Source organism: Orycteropus afer, unplaced genomic scaffold (genome assembly GCF_000298275.1).
Source record: "Orycteropus afer afer isolate SDZICR_OR568_19922 unplaced genomic scaffold, OryAfe1.0 scaffold00350, whole genome shotgun sequence".
Taxonomy (NCBI): domain Eukaryota; kingdom Metazoa; phylum Chordata; class Mammalia; order Tubulidentata; family Orycteropodidae; genus Orycteropus; species Orycteropus afer.
In genome coordinates, this window is record NW_006921937.1 from 2,721,080 (window position 1) to 2,727,079 (window position 6,000).

Consider the following 6,000-nt stretch of genomic DNA (forward strand, 5'->3'; position numbering starts at 1 on the left):
CTTTGTCTTCTCGAGCTGCCCTTTGAAATCTTCTGTTCATATCTTTTATTTCAGCATTTCTTCCATTCATTTTAGCCACTCTATATTCAAGATCAAGTTTCAGAGTCTCTTCTGACATCCATTTTGGTCTTTTCTTTCTTTCCTATCTTTTTAATGATCTTTTTCTTTCTTCATGTATGATGTTCTTGATGTCATCTCACAACTTGTCTGGTCTTCAATCATTGGTGTTCAATGTGTCAAATCTATTCTTCAGTTGGTCTCTAAATTCAGGGATATAATCTAGGTCATATTTTGGCTCTCACAGACTTATTTTCATTTCCTCTAGCTTCAACTTGAACTTGCACATGAGCAATTGATTATCCTGGCTTTGTTTTGATTGGTAATACTGAGCTTCTCCATAGCCTCTTTCTACAGATGTACTCATTTGATTTCTGTGTATTCCATGTGATGAGGTCCACATGTATAGCTGCCATTTATGTTGTTAAAAAAAAAAAAAAAGGTATTTACAATGAATGAATTGTTGGTCTTGCAAAATTCTATCATGGATCTCTACCATCATTTCTATCATCAATGTCATATTTTCCAACTACCAGTGATTCTTTCACATTCCAATCACCAGTAATTATAAATACATCTTGATTGCATGTTTGGTGAATTTAAGATTGCAGAAGTTGGTAATAATCTTTAATTTCTTCATCTTTGGCTTTAGTAGTTGGTGTGTAAGTTTGAATAATGGTAGTGGTAACTAGTCTTCCTTGCAGGTATATGGATATTATCCCGTCACTTACAATATTGTACTGCAGGACAGATTTTTTAATCCATTTTATTGAAATATAATTTATGTACAGTGAAATGCACAAAACTTAAGTTTCCTTCCATATATAAACCTTTCCTTGACTTTTTACAATAATGAACTAATACTATATTTGTCCTTCTGTGATTCAGTTGTTTCACTCAGCATAATGTCCTCCAGGTTCATCCATGTTATACAGTATTTGGCAGATTCTACATTATTCTTCAGTGTTGCATAGTATTTCTAGGACAGATCTTAAGATGTTCTTTTTGAAGGTGAATGCATTCCATTCCTCTTCAATTTATCATTCCTGGCATAGCAGATCATATGATTGTCTGATTCAAAATGGCCAGTACAAGTCCATTTCAGCTCACTAATTAATATGTAGGATATAGATATTTATGCATTCCATTTAATTTTTTACAACTTCCAATTTACCTATAATCATACTTTGTACATTCCATGTTCCAATTATTAACGAATCTTTGCAGTTTTTTCTTCCCATTTTGAGTCATGCAAATAAAGGTCTTCAAAAACGGCAAGGAGGCCACATGTTCTGACCTCATCTAATCTCACAAGTGGAAGACAGCAGTAACCCAAGGCCTATTACTGCAAGGCCAAACATGCTGCCTCCCTCCAGCCCTTTCACCAACTGTTCCTCCCAAAGCACACACCACCTCTCTCCTGGGTTCAATAATTCACTGCAGTGGCCACACAGAGATCACAGATTACAGGGTTTATTAGGGAAGCACCAGGCTACAACTCAAGTTCAGGAAGAACGCTCAGTCTCTCTCCCAGCCCACCATCCCTCAGCCAAGAGTCTCTCACAGTCTCTTTCCCAGCAATGCTGGTCCCTCGGTGTCTCACTCAGCAATGCTTGTCTCTTGCGTCTCTTTGCCAGCAACGTGTGTCTCAGGAGCCCATGTCTCTTTCAGCAGCACATCTTCTTCAACCAGCAGTCAGAGAGAGTTCTGCCTCCAGGAGGTCTCCTTTAGAGCCCGCAGGGTGGTCAAACTAGCCAATTATAGCATCAGAACTCTAAGCACCTGAGAGAGAGTGGGCACCTCCCAGAACATTGTTTTGTGCCACTCCCAACAGAAATACTCCAGGTGGACACCTTCAGCAATCAGGAGCTCCTCAGTTGCTCATAGCAAATTCCACCTTGGAGTTTACAAAGACTTATGGGTAGAAAAGCCACACAAAGTAATTTACTACACTGCAAGGTCCTAAAAACTTTACTCCATCCACATCATTCAGGTCGACTCTACTCTGGGAAGACAACTCTTCCCCAGTCGTATTTTGAGTGTCTTCTGACTTGAGGGGCTAATCTTCAGGCAGTATAACAGACAATGTTTCAGGGTTATTCAAAAGGTTTTCCAGTAAAATAACAGACAGTATTTCACTGCTATTCATAAAGTTTTCAGTGGTGATTTTTTTTTTTTTCAGAAGTGGATGGTCCTGTCCTTCTTCTCTGTCTGTCTTCATCTGGAAGCTCCGCTGAAACTTGTCCACTATGGGTGATCCTGCAAGTATTTGAAATACTGGTGGCATAGCTTCTAGCCTCACAGCAACACACAAGCCACCACAGTATGATGAACTAACAGACGAGTGCCGGAGACCTGCTTTGGTATAATGTAAAAGAAGGTATCCAAAGGTTTAGGGAAATTGGCATGTTAGAATGAATTTATCAGCTTAGACCACTTGGAGTACCCAGAGGACACATTTTTACCACTACCATGAGGAATTAATTTGTAAAGGGAGTCCCTGAATCTTTGAAGACTGCTACGATTGCTATTTCATATAAGTCAGATTTGACTTACACAGTGACTCCAATTTCAGCTGCTGTTCTAGATGTGGTTTCATTGCTAGAGCAAATTAATACATCTCCTGATATCTAGCTATTGATATGGTAAATGCCTTTTTCTCAGTTCTGGTTTTGAATTAAAGGATCATCAGAAACAGTTTGCCTTTAGCTGGCAAGGCTAGCAGTAAACTATCACCATCTTACTTTAGGGATATATCAACTCTCCAGAGCTAGGTCAAAATTTAGTCCACAGGACCTAGGCTTCCTTTCCCTTTCACAGGACATCACACTGATCCATTACATTGATGATCATTATGCTGCTCAGACCTAGTAAGGAAGAAATATCAATGACTCTAGACTAATTGATTAGACACATGTGTGCTAGAGGGTAGGAAATTAACCTGACAAAAATTGGGCACCTTCCACCTTGATGAGATTTCTAGGGGTCCAGTGGTATGGGGACCTCAGAAGCAGCAGGATATCCAGGTAAAAAGGGGTGAGAGACAAGGCTAGGCCACAAGCCCTCTCGAACCAGGAAAGGGAGGGACCAGGAGCAGCCAAGGACCACAGAGTGGCAGGTTTCAGATAGGAATTAGGTAAGAGAAGGGTGCAGAGGTTTCCAACATCTAAGGGAGACAAACTTGTCTCTCACTTTGTCATCCTGTGAGGCTTGTACGTTGATGTGAGGATTGAGGCTGTGTCACTGGTGTTTCAGGCACCAGCAGAGTTGGACATGGTGCACAGATTTTAATGCAGCTTACAGACTAAGAGAGACTAGGAAGAAGGAGAAGGCCATCCAATTCTCAAAAATTGGTCAGGGAAAACCTTATGAATAGCAGAGAAACACTGTCTGATACATTACTGGGCAACTTTATGAATAGCTCGGAAATATTTTCCAACACGGTGCAGGAAGATGAGCCCCTTGAGTCAGAAGGCACTCAATATAGTACTGGGAAAGAGCTGCTTCATCAGAGTGGAACCAACCTGTGGTAGTTATATTTGTTTGTCAACTTGGTGAGGCCTGGTTGAGTGGCTTGGAAGCTGGTAGTAGTTATTCCCCATGATGAGACTAGCACTCAACTCCGTGGTGGGACCTACCACAGTAGCTGGGTAGCTGCCTTTGGGATGTGGTCTGCTTCCTGTATATAAGGAGAAGCCTTGGGAATGGTCTCTAGCCTATGTCACACTTGAACCCGGCATGCAGCCGTGCCATTGTTCAGCAGCCTGCTATGCTCTGCTGACCTTGGGACTTACAATGAACTTAAGTTAATGGCCTGCCATCTGGTTGGGTAACATTGGGACTGTGGCTTTATACTTGTCAAACTTGAGGCCTCTCAGCCTCAGCAGCCAGCAGCTCTATGAGTGAAGAAACACCTCTAGCTCCAGTGGGCCAGGGGCAGGAGGCAGAGCTGGACCCCAAGGTTGAGGAGCTTTCACCCAGCCCCTAGAGCCTGGCACCTTGAACTTGTACATAAAGCCTCCAAATTGTAAGAATAAACTCCTATTTGTTAAGACCATCCCATTTGTGGTATATTTCTTCTCAGAGCATCACTAGGTAACCAGAACACAACCTTAATGATATGGATAAAGTAAGCCTCTCAAGGCATCCATGTGCTGATGTGGCATGACTCAAATTGAGGAGAAATAGCTGCAAACATCCATTAATAATCAGAACATGGAATGTATGATGTATGAATCTAGGAAAATTGGAAGTTGTCAAAAAAGAAATGGAACCCATAAAGATTGATATCCTAGGCATTAGTGACCTGAAATGGACCAGTTTTGGCCATTTTGAATCAGACAACCATATGATCTACTATGCCGGGAATGACAAATTGAAGAGGAATGGTGTGGCATTCATCATCACAAAAGATGTTTCAAGATCTGTCCTGAAGTACAATGCTGTCAGTGATAGGATAATATCCATACATCTACAAGGAAGACCAGTTAATAAGACTATTATTCAAATTTATGCACCAACCACCACAGCCAAAGATAAGGAAATTGAAGATTTTTATCAACTTCTACAGTTTGAAATTGACCGAACATGCAATTAAGATGTGTTGTTTGTCACTGGTGATTGGAATGCAAAAGTTGGGAACAAAGAAGAATCACTGATAGTTGGAAAATTTGGCCTTGGTGACAGAAATAATGCTGGGGATCACATGATAGAATTTTGCAAGAACAACGACTTATTCATTGCAAACACCTTTCTTCAAAAACACTAACGGCAGTTATACACATGGACTTTGCCAGACGGAGTACACAGGAATCAGATTGACTACATCTGTGGCAAGAGACAATGGAAAAGCTCAATATCTTTAGCCAAAACCAGGACAGGAGCTGATTGTGGAACAGACCATCAACTGCTCATATGCAAGTTCAACTTGAAGTTGAAGACAATTAAAACAAGTCCACGAGACCCAAAATATGATCTTGAATATATCCCTCCTGAATTTAGAGACCATCTAAAAAATAGATTTGATGCATTGAACACCAGTGACCACAAACCAAAAGAATTATGGGATGACATCAAGAACATCATCCATGAAGAAAGCAAGAGGTCACTAAAAAGACAAGAAAAGGAGAAAAGACCAAAATGGATGACAGAAGAGACTCTGAGACTTGCCCTTGAGTGGAGAGTAGCTAAAGCAAATGGAAGAAATGACAAGACGAAAGAGCTGAACCAAAGATTTCAAAGAGCAGCTCGAGAAGACAAAGCCAATTACTATAATGAAATGTGCAGAGACTCGGAGTTAGAAAGCCAAAAGGGAAGAACATGCTCGGCATTTCTCAAGCTGAAAGAACTGTGGAAAGAATTTAAGCTTTGAGTTGCAATATTGAAAGATTCTTTGGGCAAAATATTGAATGATGCAGGAAACATCAAAAGAAGATGGAAAAAATACACAGAGTCACTGTACCAAAAGAACTGGTCAATCTTTATCCATTTCAGGAGGTGGCATATGATCTAGAACCAATGGTATTGAAGGAGGAAGTCAAAGCTGCACTGAAGAAATTGGCGAAGAACAAGCCTCCAGGAATTGATGGAATACCCACTGAGATATTTCAACAAATGATGCCCCACTGGAGGCACTCACTCAGTTGGGCCAAGAGATTTGGAAGACAGCTACCTGGCCAACTGACTGGAAGGGATCCATATTTGTACCCATTCCAAAGAAAGGTGATCCCACAGAATGTGAAAATTGTTGAACAATATCATTAATATTGCATGCAAGTAAGAACTTCCTGAAGATAATTCAAAAACGGTTGCAGCAGTATATTGACAGAGTACTTCCAGAGGTGCAAACTGGATTCAGAAGAGGACGTGGAACAAGGAATATCATAGCTGCTGTCAGATGGATCTTGGCTCAAGGCAAAGAATACCAGAAAGATGTTTACTTGT